At 48.6% G+C, this 15,840-nt stretch overlaps 1 protein-coding gene across 4 annotated transcripts in view; it reads right to left on the bottom strand.

The window, feature by feature from the left end:
* LOC116806898 (guanine nucleotide-binding protein G(q) subunit alpha) overlaps positions 1–15,840 on the bottom strand; it is a 374,172-nt gene that overhangs the window by 329,205 nt on the left and 29,127 nt on the right. The window lies entirely within an intron of this gene.

Here is a 15,840-nt window from a genome sequence, read left to right as displayed (position 1 = left end):
GAGCCGGGGGGGCGGGAGCGGCGCCACCCCTACGGGGAGGAGCGAGCTCGGGGCCGAACAAAACGGCACGGAGCCCCGGAAGTGCACTGGCACTCGTCTTCCGGCTCAGAGACCAGCAACAGCTCCACCAGCTCAGAGGAGCTGACGGAGGCTAGCGATGGCTCCGATACGGACGAAACGGAACCGGCACGGCTTGAAACAAAGCCGAGTAAAGCTCTAAGCCGCGCCGAAAAACAACTACAATACGAATCAGCCCAGTTTACTGACTGGGGGAAAATAAAGATAGCTTGTGCTGAATGGTCCCCAGCGGTCACCATACAAGCCTTCCCGGTACGGCTTACCGGTCCGGAAAGGAACCAACAAAGGGTATATACCCCAATAAACCCAAAGGATATACAGGCAATTGTCAAAGCCATTGCGGAAAAGGGGATCAACTCGGCTATAGTTACTACGTTAATCGATGGTCTTTTTAGCAACGATGACTTGCTTCCCTTTGATATCGAACGGATAGGGCGCATGATATTAGACAGGGCGGGAATGATCGTCTTTAGGCAGGAATGGGAAGATAATTGTAGAAAGCAGCTAGCCCAGGCATCCGGCGTGCGGCAGCCCCTGCACAAATCGAGCTTATCCAGACTGATAAGAAAGCATGATGATATGATCACGCCACAACAGCAAGCCACACAGATGCAGGCTGAGGAGGTCAGAGCGACCACTCGGGCTGCTAGAGAGGCAATCCGCGCTGCCTCCCGAGTCGTGGCCAAGCCGGCACCGTGGTCCACTGTGAGGCAGGCAGAGAGCGAAAGCTTCACACAGTTCGTAGATCGCCTGCAGGCAGCGATAGACTCCTCCACCCTGCCGGCAGAGGCAAGGGGCCCCGTAGTGGCCGACTGCCTGCGCCAGCAGTGCAACTCTGTTACTAAAGATATCTTACGCTCCCTGCCAGCCGGAGCCAGCCTGGCGGACATGATCAGACACGTAGTTAGGGAAGAACACCTGACGCCCATTCAGGCAGCCGTCCACACCCTGACCAATGCCATGGCGTGTTTCAAGTGCGGGGAGGCGGGTCACATCGCGGTGAGCTGCCCCCAGCCAGCACGGCGGCCCGCCGCAGCGCCTCCGCCCCAATCACGCCCGCGGGGATCCTGCTGGGGCTGCGGGAAGAAGGGACATCTTGCTAGGGAATGCAGGTCCCGGCTCCAGGGAAACGGAAAGGGGAGGGGGCCCGCGGGCCGCACCCAGCCTCCTCCCGCTGCGAATATGAGGCGGCCCATCCATGCCAACCCCCAATGGGGCGGGGAGCCCTCGTACCCCATTCTCCCACAGGAAGCAGCCAACTTCATACCCCTGCCAGCGAGTATCACAGCACAGCCTGCGGCGCCTTCGTACCCACCGCCACCGCAAGCAGCACCTGTGCCACAGGGTCAGCAGGGGGCGCCCCAGAACAGGAAAACCCCTGGGTGGCCCTGGCCCTAAAAATAGGGAAGGAACCCCCGAAAATTTGGGGGACATGCCGCCTTTATGACAGCCAGGACCCCCATGTAATAGGGCTTCAGTTTTGGGCAGACACAGGAGCAGACTGCACAATCCTACCCCAAGCCCTATGGCCCCGACACTGGCCGTACAAGGAAGTCTCCCCAGTGAACGGGGTGGGAGGGTTGTCCCGAGCTTGGAAAAGCACCCAATTGGTAGCTATAACGCTCCATACAAAGAAAGGACCAGAACAAACAGTAGCAATCCACCCCTATATCTTGCAAAACTCCCCACCCCTGATAGGAAGGGACGTTCTCGCCATGCTAGGAGTCAGGATTACAAATTTATGATGAGGGCCACTGCTGTGCACCCACTGCTACCAATCAAACTGACTTGGAAATCACCAGACCCCGTATGGGTTGAGCAGTGGCCCCTGTCAAAGCCTCGAATGACAGCCTTGCTGGAACTGGTCGACCGCAAGCTACAAAAGGGCCACATTGAACCCTCCACCAGCCCGTGGAACACCCCTGTGTTTGTAATCCCCAAGAGATCAGGAGAAGGCTACCGCCTCGTCCACGACCTGAGGGAAGTGAACAAGACAATTCAGCCCATGGGTCCAGTTCAGACACTACTGCCCGCGAACTCAGCCATCCCCAAAGGGCAGCCGTGCGCAGTGCTGGACATCAAAAACTGTTTCTTTTCAATACCCCTGCATGCCGAGGACAAAGAACGGTTTGCCTTCTCCATCGTGTTCCCGAACGGCGAGCGACCTAACCTCCGCTTCCAATGGAAAGTGCTACCTCAAGGCCTTGTGGACAGCCCGACCATATGCCAGATCACCGTAGACAGGGCACTGATGCCAGTCCGACACTCCCACCCTGCTGCGACCATCATTCAGTACATGGACGACATCCTCGTCGCCGAACCATCGGCAGGCCAAGTGGATCACCTAGTGTCCACGATCACGGAAACCCTCCAGGCCAACAGTTTCGAGATCGCGAACACGAAGATCAAGAGAGGACCGTGCGTAACCTTCCTGGGAGTGGGGATCACAAACTCCTACGTGACCCCACCCAAGATAAAAGTCCGCCGAGACATCAAGACCCTCCACGACATGCAGCGACTCGTGGGATCTCTGCAGTGGCTCCGCAACATCATCCTAGTTCCCCCAGAGGTCATGGACCCCCTGTATGACCTCCTGAAAGGAAAACACCCGTGGGACCCCAAGGAGCTGACGCCGCAAGCAACAAAATCCCTCGACTTCATCGAACGTCAGATGTCCACTAGCCTGCTTGCCAGGTGGAACCCGAGCATACCACTGGACTTATACGTCCACTTCACGCAGAAGGGAGGAGTGGGAGCACTTGCCCAAGGACCTTCCGAAAAATCCCAGCCGATCCAGTGGGTGGTCCTCGGAAGACCGACTCACGCATTCTCCCCAGGAGTCGAGTGCATTGCTAACCTCATCACGAAAGGCAGGAGACTCGCCCTGAGACACCTGGGGACCGAGCCAGCAAGGATCCACCTCCCCTTCCGCAAGCGACCGACCACGGAGTCAACTGCAATATCGGAGCACCTGGCCCTCGCTCTCACTGGCTTTGGAGGAGAAATTTCCTACGCCACCAAACCACCCTGGACCCAGCTACTGACCATTGTCGACAAAGATGTGCCACCGAAGGTCATGGACCGACCGCAACCAGGACCAACGGTCTTTACAGACGCCTCCTCCATGACTTCTACTGCAGCAGCAGTGTGGCAGGCAGGAGAAACATGGCATTGCGTCAAAACGTGTGACCCCACGCTGTCAGTGCAACAGCTGGAAGCAGCAGCAGTGGTCTTGGCGTGCGGACTTTTCCAGGACGAACATCTCAACATCGTGACAGACTCCATATTCGTGGCAAAGCTCTGCCTAGCCATGTCAAGACCAGGTGTGTCAACATCCATGACGGCCTCCATGCTTGAAGAGGCACTCTCCTCACGCCAGGGCACCGTGTCCGTCATCCACGTCAACAGCCATAACCCAGTCAAGGGCTTCTTCCAGACTGGCAACGACAAAGCAGATGCCGCAGCGAAGGGAGTGTGGACACTGCAGGAAGCTCGTCAGCTGCACGAGTCACTCCACATAGGGGCCAAAGCACTGGCGAAGAGATGCGGGATCTCGACAGCAGACGCGAGACACGTAGTGGCCACCTGCCCTCACTGCCAGAAGTCACCCCTATGGACCGGTGGAGTCAACCCGAGGGGCCTCAAAGCGTCAGAAATCTGGCAGTCAGACTTCACCCTCTGCGAACTGCTAAAGCCCCGAGCATAGCTTGCAGTGACAGTGGACACCTACAGCGGAGTAATCATAGCGACACAGCATCTCAAACCCAACTCCAAGGCCACGATCCAGCACTGGCTGACAGTTATGGCATGGCTTGGTATCCCCAAGCAAATTAAAACTGACAATGCTTCCAATTTTATCTCCAAATCAGTGCGAAAATTCGCTTCAGTGTGGGGTATCACCTTAGCGCAGGGAATCCCATATAACAGCACCGGACAGGCCATTGTCGAGCGAGCAAATCAAACCCTAAAAGCCAAATTAGAAGTGTTGGCAAATGCAGAGGGCTTTGCCAATTCCATCCCCTCAGGAGACCAGACACGCATGCTAGCAACCGCGCTGCTAGCACTGAACCAATTTCCTAGGGGAGATGAAACAAACAGTCCCATTCGAAAACACTGGGCCACCCAGACACTAGAGGAGGGCCCACAGGTCATAGTCAAAAACGAGCTAGGCGAGTGGGAACGGGGCTGGAGACTGGTGCTTACGGGACGGGGGTACGCAGCAGTTAAAAAGGAGGACAAGATCAGGTGGTGTCCACTCAGGTCGATCAAACCTGACCTTAAGAATGAAACTAATGGAAAACTGTAAGTTTTCGTTCGCAGGACACGCTCGTGGACCGTCCCTGCGACACACACACCCCTGCTCCAGAGAGAGATAACAGACCACCAAGCCACCAGACAGAGCCTGAGCGTCCCACGGCGGTGAGACCCAGACATGTACAGTGTCTCTGTGCAATCCTGCTGATGGGGTTTGTGGCCGGGGGGCAAGCCGACCCAGGCCACTACCCTCACCAGCCGTTCAGATGGGTCATGCAACATCTCTCAAGTGACAAAGTGTTCAAAGAGGTCACCACCGCAAACGCTCCATCCTTCGTATTCCACATAGCCGATCTGTTTCCAGGGCAACCGAAAATACGGCCCTCAAGCCCACACATCATACTCATGTACATATCTTACTGGTGCCCAGCGTCCAACCCAGGGAAAAGGTACTGTGACTACCCGGGGTGGGGACATTGTGGATATTAGGGTTGCGAAACCATTGTTACAGATGCCAGACCATGAGCAGACGGGTGGCAACCACAGGAGCCCGACAAATTCTTACAGTTCACCTGGGCACCCTTTGGCTGCAGAGACCACACTGCACAGCCTAGACAACGGGCATGCGTAAGTTATAACATGACTGTCCTACAGCCAGATCACCCTAGCTGGGCCACGGGTAGAACATGGACGGTGGTCCTCAAAGGACCGAAGAAGTGGGTGAATGTGAGAATTATCAGGCTCCAGCCGCCAACGCCTCGACCACTGGGACCCAACAAAATTATCAAGAATGTGCTGAGAGGGAAAAACACAACCCACCTCAAAACCCTAACCCCAAAAGCCACTGACACCCCGACCAGCCTTGCAGATACCCCCCAGATAGGCCGCATGGCTGAGTCAGACCCAAACCCAATCTTTCGTATGCTAGAAACTACCTTTTTAACCCTAAACGAAACCAAACCGAACCTAACTAACTCCTGTTGGCTTTGCTATGATATCAAACCCCCTTTTTATGAAGGCATTGCTTTGGACACCCCCTTCAGTTACTCCTCAGCCAGCGCCCCCCACCAGTGCAGATGAGACACTCCCCGCAGAGGAATCACCCTGAGTCAAATCACAGGACAGGGCAGATGTTTTGGGAACGCAACCTTAGCAAAGCAGAAAAGCAACTTCTGCACTAAAGTTGTCAAACCTAACAGAAAAACTAACAAGTGGGTAATCCCATCTGCGTCTGGGATGTGGGTTTGCCAAAAGTCCGGAGTGAGTCCTTGTGTGTTCCTTGACAAATTCAATGACTCTACTGATTTCTGTGTCCAAGTTCTGATTGTCCCCAGGGTCTTGTACCACTCAGACGAAGAGATATACCATCTTCTCGAAGAACCTAACAGACTCCACAAAAGGGAAATCATCACAGGTATAACTATCGCAATGCTGCTCGGCTTGGGAGCAGCTGGCACCGCCATGGGCGTCTCAGCCATCGCAACCCAGCAGCACGGACTCTCTCAGCTGCAAATGACCATCGACGAAGACCTGCAGAGGATCGAGAAATCCATCTCCTACCTAGAGAAATCAGTCTCTTCGCTTTCAGAAGTAGTTTTACAAAATAGGCGAGGACTAGACCTTTTGTTTATGCAGCAGGGGGGATTGTGTGCAGCGTTGAAGGAGGAATGCTGCTTTTATGCAGATCATACAGGAGTCGTTAAAGACTCCATGGCAGAACTCCGAGACAGACTGGCTCAGAGAAAGAGAGACAGGGAGACCCAGCAGAGCTGGTTTGAATCCTGGTTCAATCAATCACCTTGGCTCACCACTTTAATTTCTGCCCTGGTAGGTCCACTGGCAATACTGCTTTTGGCTATTACCATAGGACCATGCCTGCTGAACAAACTAGTCTCGTTTGTTCAAGCCCGTCTGGAAAGGGCAAACATTCTGTTCATAGGCCACCAACAAATGCTATAAACCAAAAACTGCAAACACAGTCAGTAGCTAAAGCCTTCAGCACCTGCCTTAAAAAATCTACCCAGATCTACTAGACCACCCTTTCCTTAACAAGTTGCAAGTTTGTACCTCACTCCAGTGCCTCTACCTATGACTACCTCATTTTGTATGTGATAAGGAGGGGGGAGATGTGGTAGGTAAGGGACAGGCGAACGGAAGATTTCGGGGTGTGACGGAAAGATAGACCCATCCCCCTCTCTGCCTCTCTTCCCCACTTATCTATTAACTCCAGAAGCCTCAGAGGAATGCAGCCACACCGGCCCAAGTAAATTTCCACTACCCACTATCCCCTGAGACCCCCAACCCCCCTCTGATGTAGCAAAGACCCCTAAAAGCTATTTAAACCCACGAGATAGGATAATAAACGCTTTTCAACCGTCTGCCATATTGGTGTCTGCGTCTGTTGATTAGCCCGAGTAGTCTAGCCGAGAGCAGGCTGCCGTGCTGTTCCTGAACCAGGTCTCTGGTTGTCCTTTCATAAAGGCAACACCCGCGAGGGGATAGAAAAGGGGGACGCTGATCTCATTGCAGCGGCTCAGGAGACTTTAGAGTTTCCGGTCATTTATATGCCTAACCCGCAAGGGGGTGGGCAACAGGCACAGGTGCAAAATTTAGATTGGAAAATGCTGGCCCAGTTGCATGCCACAGTGGGGAATTATGGAGTTTCTAGTGAACCGGTTAAACAGATGCTCGATTACATGTTTAATGCCCACGTGCTGTTGCCTGCAGATATCAGAGGCATTGCCAAATTGATTTATACTCCACATCAACGACTATTGTTTGAGGCGCGCTGGAGAGAGGAGGCTGCATTGAGTGCAAATCTCCCAAGGGCCCAGGGGGATGCCTTGACAGGGATCACGGTTGATGAACTAATAGGGCAAGGTGCATTTCTGAGAGTTGAGACCCCAGCAGCTTTAGGACCCAACAAACTCAGGGAAGCTATGACAGTGGCCAAGAGAGCGATGGATAAAGTTAAAACCCCGGGAGGGATACCTATATATATGGGAATCAAAAAGGGTAGAGAAGAGCCCCTTGGTGCCTTTGTAGATAAGATCATGGAAGCATTGTCTAAAGCGGGAGTAGCAAATCATATGCAAATGCCCTGCTAAGACAATGCATCCTACAAAACGGCAATTCCACCACTAGAGCCTTGATTAATTCGACCCCAGGGGATTGGAGGGTGCAGGACCTATTAGAAAAGGGTGCCTCTATGCCGATTGGCCCCCAGGTGTTTTTAGTAAATGCCCTGCAGAGAATAGGAGAGGGATTACAGGAAAAAGCCACAGCCCTGTATGAGCAAGCTATTAACTCTCAGAATCAGGTCATGGCAGCTCTTGCTCCCCTCCAAGTGGCAGCCGCACACCCCTGCTCGACCAACGCTGGCAGCAATCGAATGAAGTGTTACCGATGTGGAAATATAGGTCACATCCGTCGAGAATGTGGAGCAACGGGAGTATGGTGCGGAAAATGCCAATCCAACATGCACAACTCCACTGCTTGTCGAAGGAAGCAGGGAAACTCGAAGAACAGCGCGAGCAGCGGCCGCGCAGGGACACAAATGGCAGCTGCACTGTCGGCACCCCCCGACAACTCCAACCAGAACAACCGGGAGCCTCGGCTTGGACCTGGCAGCCTCAGTAGATGTTGACATCCTTTCCACTCATTTGCACAAGGTTCCCACTGGACTTTTTGGCCCTATTTTTATAAATGGCCAGCCAATAGGGGGCTTGATAATTGGTCGCTCCTCTGCTACTACTCTGAGTCTGTATGTTGAGCCGGGGGTTATTGACTCTGATTGTAGAAGTGAACTTATGATTATGGTTCATACTCCGTATCCCCCCGTGAAAGTACCCAAAGGACAGAGACTAGCCCAATTGATTCCGTTGCCTCAAATGACCAAGGGACTAACGTCCCTTACACAAGAGCCCAGGAACGAAGGGAGCTTCAGATCTACGAGGGGCCTAACCTTGCTCACCATAGACCTCAATACTCGACCTAAGAAGTCCTGTCATCTGACTTATCAAGGATGCAGTATCACACTTAAGGGACTCCTCGATACAGGCGCTGACTCAAGTATAATTGATCCTGCACAGTGGCCTTCCACTTGGCCAATACAGCCCTCAGCAACCACTGTCACTGGCATCGGAGGAATGACGCTGGCTAATCGTACCCCTGTACTGACAGTCGATATTGAAGGAAAACAAGCATCGACAGCATTTTCTATAACAGCACTGCCACCTACTGTTCACTGCCTAATTGGCCGCGATATTCTTGCTCAACTGGGTCTTGTCCTCACTAATGATCACCCTTTACAGTAATGGTCATTGCTTGGACTTTCCCATTGCCACTTACTTGGATCACCAATGAACCTGTAGTGGTTAAGCAATGGCCTCTAAAATGGGAAAGTTTGGAACAGGCACACCTTTTGGTCATGGAACAATATCAACAAGGACATGTTAAGCCCTCCACCAGTCCCTGGAATACTCCAGTATTTGTGATCAAGAAGAAATCCGGAAAGTATAGGCTGCTGCACGACTTGAGAGCAGTAAATAATCAAATGGAACCCATGGGAGCACTTCAACCTGGACTGCCTAACCCAGCTATGATACCAAAAGACTGGCCCATCCTTATAATAGACCTGAAAGACTGCTTTTTTACCATTACATTGCATCCTAATGATACCAAATGGTTTGCATTTATGCTTCCTGCCCTTAACCATGGGGAACCTGACAAAAGATTTGAGTGGACTGTTCTACCGCAGGGGATGTGCAATTCCCCTACACTTTGTCAACTGTATGTCGATGCTGCACTACAACCACTACGACAAAAAATGCCTGCTACCATTGTTTATCATTATATGGATGACATCCTGCTCGCTCAAAGAGAACCCTTTACAGCCTCACAAATAGAAGCTGCTACAAGGATCCTAGCAGACTTTTCTTTAGTAGTAGCTCCAGCTAAAATTCAGATGTAAACCCCTTGGAAGTATCTAGGGTGGACAATCACAGAACAGAAGATTGTGCCTCAAAAATTGTCCATACAAATATCAATAACAACATTGCATGAGGCCCAAAAGCTTCTAGGTGACCTACAGTGGCTGAAGCCAGTCACCGGTATCCCTAATATCTTATTAGACGAATTGCGTCCGCTACTGAAAGGCACTGACCCTTGTGCCCCTGTTCATCTCACCCAAGCTCAGCAAGATGCACTTCAGAAAATTATGCATTGCATATCTACAGGATTTTTCACAAGGATTGACCCTGATCTCCCCCTGCATATTACAATTTGGAATACTGAAGACCACCTACTAGGAGCTGTTACTCAGCAGTTAAAGAAAATGGGGGAGACAGCAGTACTGGAATGGCTGTCATCTCCATTGCAACAAAGAAAAACTATAACTTCAAAAATCGAAAATTTGGCATTGCTGATCAAAAAAGGACGCATCCGCATTTTGGAAATCAGTGGCCTGGAACCAACGGACATTAATCTGCCCATAGAAAAGGCCACGTTAGATTGGTACCTTTTAAACTCCACAGCCCTGGCTGAAGCATTATTGTCGTCTGCAGCACAAATCAATACCGGTCCCCTTATACCGAAACCTTTGCGATGGTTAGGAGAATGGAGCTGGCTACAGAAATCCCTCAGAGAAGACAGGCCCATTCCAGATGCCACTACGGCTTTCACAGATGCTGGAAAACGCTCCAGGAAGGCGGCAGTAGTCTGGAAAAAGGGACAACAATGGCATCAACAAATATTAGAGGCAAAATCAGAGGACAATTTGCAGACTTTGGAGTTGTTGGCAGTCATTTGGGCTGTAACTAACTTGCATGAACCGTTGAATGTTGTATCAGACTCGCTTTATGTTGTGGGGGTAGTATCAAGGATTGAGGATGCTACTATCAGAGAAGTACAGAATCAGCGACTTTATGAACTGTTTCTTCAACTAAAACGTGCCCTCAGAAATAGAACTGAACCATATTCGGTCATCCATGTTCGTAGTCATAAATGGGACGAAGGGTTAGGAGAAGGAAACGCCAAGGCTGATAAGCTAGTCTCGCTTTCTCATCAAACAGTACTTCCTAGGCAGTCATTAGCACGGGAAAGCCATGCTATTTTCCATCAGAATGCTAAAGGCATGTAGAAAGAATTTCAGATTCCCTTAGAAGAAGCTAGAGCTATAGCCAAAGCCTGTCCAATTTGTAGTAATCAAAACAGAGGCATGGGTCTGGGTGTGGGAGTCAACCCAAGGGGCCTGCATGCTAATGAGATATGGCAGATGGATGTTACTCATGTACCCAGCTTTGGCTGCCTTAAGTATGTTCATGTGACTATAGATACTTATAGTCATTATATATGGGCTACTGCACAGGCTGGCAAACAGGCTATACATGTAGAACGGCACCTGCACAGTTGTATTGCTGTCATGAGAACCCTGCAGAAAATCAAAACAGATAATGGTCCAGCCTACTGTAGCAAGCGTATAGCTCGTTTTATGCAGTTTTGGAACATTGCTCATGTTACAGGGATTGCCAACTTACCTACTGGACAAGCAACAGTGGAAAGAGCAAATGGAACCCTTAAACAGTATTTGGAAAAATATTCTGACATTAGTAGCATACAGGATAGACTACTTAAATGTTTGTTTGTGCTTAATCATTTATGTATTTTTGGAAACAGTGAGGTGCTGCCTGTGATTTCTCATTTTTCCCTGTTGAAACAGCCTGGGCCTGAAGCGGTGGTCAGGTATCGGGACCCGAAGACAGGAATCTGGCAAGGCCCAGCTAAGGTTGTATATTGGGGCAGAGGCTACTTATGTGTTTCTATGCCAACAGGCACTTTGTGGGTCCCTGCAAGGTGGACGCGACCAGCAGTTATCGATGAACAGTCCAGAGCAGAGGAGGAAATATCGCCTGCAGAAAGTGCTGGCACTGATCTTGCGAGAAGTTGAAGAGGAATTTAATACCAAGTTTTTATACGAAACTGAACAAGAAGTAGCTGAAACGCTTCTCCCAGTTTTACAGAGAGACTTTTTACACCATTGCCAAACTGCTTGCTTAGCTTGCTTCGCACATAATCACCAAGCGTGGGTAAAAATTTATTGTGAGAACTGTAATAGGAACTGGTGGGTTTTTCAGCGAGTTCTTAGCAACGGACTTTGGTGCCTTAATTGTAATTTTGCCTGGCATAGGGAAACGCCGCAGCAAGCATTAACTGCGTTAACAGGGGATACTATAAGGAACAGTATAGCCAGAATAGAAAACAGGGAGGATCTAGAGCTTAGAGATTTGGCGTGGCAGGTACGCCACATAGTCAAAAAGATATTAGGAGACAAACGCTCACGCATTTTAGACTCTTGTTGTGGTCATTAAGTTCATATACCAATTCAGTGGCAGGTGCCACCCAGTCAATGGGATTATACTTGTCATAGGTTTACTAAAATTAATAACCGTTGCAAGAACTACTACGGTAAAACATCCCAACATAAACTCCTTATTTCCTAGGCAGAACGTATGGATCTCATTAGCAAGACAGCTAAATAGAACAGACTTCTGTGTGTCCTTAGCCCAACCTGAATCCCCCTTCCATACCTGCCTTATTGGCGTACCACTTAATGAGACAGAGTACTCTTATTTAGTCACGACCCGAACGTCCAGACACTGTAGAAATAATATTAGCTCCTGCCTTGAAGAATATGACTCGTGGAATGATAGATTACCTTATAGTGGCAAGCCCGACGAGCTAGAGATATTGGGTTCGCTCCATGCCGCCTCATGCATGTATATTAACTCCAGCAAATATGATTGCAATGAAGGCAACAGTGCTTGGTATAATATAACACTCCCTAGGAATATTACCCTGCAACAGGAAAATTAGCAAAATCACTCCTTTTGGTGTCACTCTATAGCTCAAAAAGAAACAGACCCAGCCCCAGGTACAACAATTCCTCGCCGATTGCCACCCGGAATCTTTTTAATCTGTGGGGACAGAGCATTCAGCAGCATTCCTCAACGGCCCACTGGAGGCCCTTGTACGTTTGGGCGTCTCACAATAGCACTCCCTAGCCAGAGCGCTCTATTAGGCCTATATAGCAATACCAGCCAGGTAACCACCACACGATGAAAGCACCCAACCATTGATGTTTCCTGTGACGATAATGTCAACTTGTTTAATCGCGCGGAGCAAGTGGTTGCTTCTCTTTTTATGCCCGGCCTTGCTGCAGGACATGCTCTTTTGCAGTTAGAGAAGTTACAATGTTGGGTAGGCAAGCAAGCCAATGCCACGTCTGAGCTATTAAGTTTACTGGCCACAGACATAGAATCCGTAAGACCTGCAACATTGCAAAATCGGGCAGCTATTGACTTTTTATTGTTGGCTCATGGGCATGGGTGTGAAGATTTCGAAGGAATGTGCCGTATGAATTTGAAAAATAGTTCCGAATCTATTCATAAGAAAATTCAGCATTTGCAACAACATGTTCAGGTGTTACAGAGGGATGATACATTTACTGGATTATCATTTAAATCTTGGGGAATCACAGGTTGGCTTAAACACCTTTTGCAGCTTATGATAATAGGATTGTTAGTTATAGTAATTTTAATGCTTGTATTGCCGTGTGTATTTCAGTGCTTGCAAAGAACTTTAATGTCAATTATAGAACAAAAATGGAACACATCCTTGCTTGCTTATAAAGAAAACAGGGGAAGTGTAGAGAGTTTATGTGAAGAATGGCTGCGCAGCAAGGGACACGACAGTGTTAAGTTGATAAGAGTGTGAGAGTACGTGACTTGTAGCATGAAAACTATGTCCTTGAGCAACAGATGTCTCGTAACAACCTTGAGCAACAGATGTCTCGTAACAGCCAGGATGTGAAATTGCTTGGTATGCAGAAAGATAATCAAGTATAAGGAAGCAGTAACCACAAGGCTTATCGCAAAAAGATATATGTGTTAATAGAAAGGTAACCAATCCTGAGCTTCGCTTTTGCAATATGTATGAACTAATTAGTGCTTTTATAAAGAAACTGTAATCAACTCCAATAAACTGAGACTTGTTGATCATGATAGCATGAGGCTTGTCTCCCGCGACTCTCTCCAACAGATTTGTTCCCAATCTTTTTCAGGGGGTACGGCTTAATTTTTCACTGGTTGTGTCCCTTTTTTAAGCTTGATTACTGGGGGGGGGGGCATTTTTTGCCCCTCTGTGGTACATTAGAGGCCCATACCCTCAAAAATACTTGACCTAATATCTCTTCAATAATTTCCTCCTTATTTTCAACGGCTGTTAATGTTAAACTTAACACCTCTATGTACCTTTGATCATTTACCACTAGAGTAACCTCCTCATTCTAGAATGTTTAGTGAGTTGGGCATATACAAAAACTTGTAAATACCCCATTGTTACTTTAAAGGTTTGCAAAAGTATGCCTTCTCAGACTGGCCAGTTGTTCCCCACACTGCGACATAATCATTCTCCACATTCTCCACAGGTACTGAAGCTTTATTTAAAACTGAATATATGGCCCCTGTATCAACCAAAATTCCACCTTTTTCCTTTCTCCTAGTCCCACTGCCTCTCGCAGAGGGGTCTGTTTCCTCGTAGTTCTGGATGAGATTGGACTGCCAGAAGGGGGATGGGTTCGAGTGGGTATACCTTTGGAGCCTGAGTCCTTTTCCCTTTTGGGGAGGTCCTCCTCATCCTCTGTTAGAGGAGCCTTTTACAAATCATGTATGCTTTTGTGTTTCAGGATGATGAGCTATGTTTGATTTCATACATCGTTGCCTTATACTGCATGCTGAACAACACATTTGTTTTCTCCTTGCTCTGGTTTTTTTTTTCAAGAGCTAACACCAGTGCATCAGAAGGAACTCTGAACCCAGTTACTCTGCTATTCTGGGTGATATTTAAGGTGAAAAACATATTAGTATACAACACTTCACCTTATTTGCTTTCCTGTCTTAAAACAGGATTGGTTGCAATAAGGTATTATAAATCCTTTAGTTTTCTGAGCTACCCTTACTGGAGGCTTTTTTCCAGTGAGCCCTCCCTGCCAGAGGGGCTAGGTCAGGAACCTCTTTGCTCTGGTTAGTTCTCATTCCTTATACTATTTTGTTTCTAACCAAGCCTCACGGTCTTTTTTCAGTTTTTCTCACACACAGACTTTCCAGGTCGCAGGTATCAGATGTGATCCTCCACACATAAGCTTTAAGATCTCAGGTTCTGAATCGGCTTGATTAGGAACCTTCAATTTGCACTTGGGGCACAGAACAGCAATACTAGCCCTTCTCACAAACTCTGCATTGTAATAGTACTCACTAAACTGCCACCCTGTTAATGCACTAAAACCTCCCGGGAATTGCCTACAGGCTATTCTGTTTATCACTTCAGCATTTTTCCTTTATTTAAACTCTCTTTTATAAAATCTCAGTCTTTTCCAGTTCGCTTCCGGCACAATCTAATTAAAGCATTGTTTCTACTGACACTCCTTTTGCTGCCCTGCAAAAGGCTGTGCCTGTTACAGCAAAAACTCTGATATGCCCACAAACACAGACCCTGTCCTTATCTCAAATTCAAAGAGAGTCAGGGCTTAAGTTGCTGTGAGGGTGGAATTCCTGGAATTCCTTTAATTTGCTTTACCACAGTTAAACATAAATCACCATACTGTAGCTCTTCTGCATAAAATGCTACACTTTTTGCAAACAAAATTCTAAAATCTCTACAAACAAAATTATACAATCCCGAGAATCAAATTACCACAATGTGGCGGAAGAACCACACAAACTCACTGAGGAAGGGGGTATCCCTTAAAGTGCGCACTTTCCTCAACATAACGCTGTGGGAATCCAGGGCTTCCCTCTGGCTGCCCTGAAAGGCCTGGGACCCTGGCAGGGGGTCAGGAACGCCCCTGTACAGAGCCCCAAGAGACACTGTCTCTGATCTCTGTCCAGGGAAAAGAGTTTTCAATCTTACAGGATGATTTACAAGCTCTGAGTGTTTGATATGAGTAAGTGTGGCACGGGTGCAAAACTAAAATTTTAGATTTTAGATTAGGGGTTCAAAGGGGACAAGATGGAGGAAATTGGGTGTGCTTTGTACTTTTTCTCCTTCATGCCTTCCATGTTCCACTGTAGTGTTGGCATTTTTCTATTGGTTTAGGTTGGGGACACACTGTTCAACGTAGATGATAGATATTGGCACATAATTGTAAATATAGCAGACGTAGTTTCTGGTATATAATGTTTGTAACATCCCACTGAGGGGCAGAGCCCCGCATGCTGCCCTGCAGGACAGACCTGCGGCAGGGCAGCAGAACATGTTATAGATAAGCAAGAATAAACAACCTTGAAAACCAGCACAGACAAATTATGGCTTCTTCTTTGGCAACGGGGCAGAAAGACAGACTTTTTACAACCTCGGAATCATCAATACCACAGATTCTGACACAGCACAGCATAATAGCACACCGTAAAATTCTAGTACTTAAGTTTGACACACTGGGGCAGAGGAACTCCC

This window comes from Taeniopygia guttata, chromosome W (assembly GCF_048771995.1).
Source record: "Taeniopygia guttata chromosome W, bTaeGut7.mat, whole genome shotgun sequence".
NCBI classification, from domain to species: domain Eukaryota; kingdom Metazoa; phylum Chordata; class Aves; order Passeriformes; family Estrildidae; genus Taeniopygia; species Taeniopygia guttata.
This window is presented reverse-complemented; position numbering and strand designations above follow the sequence as displayed.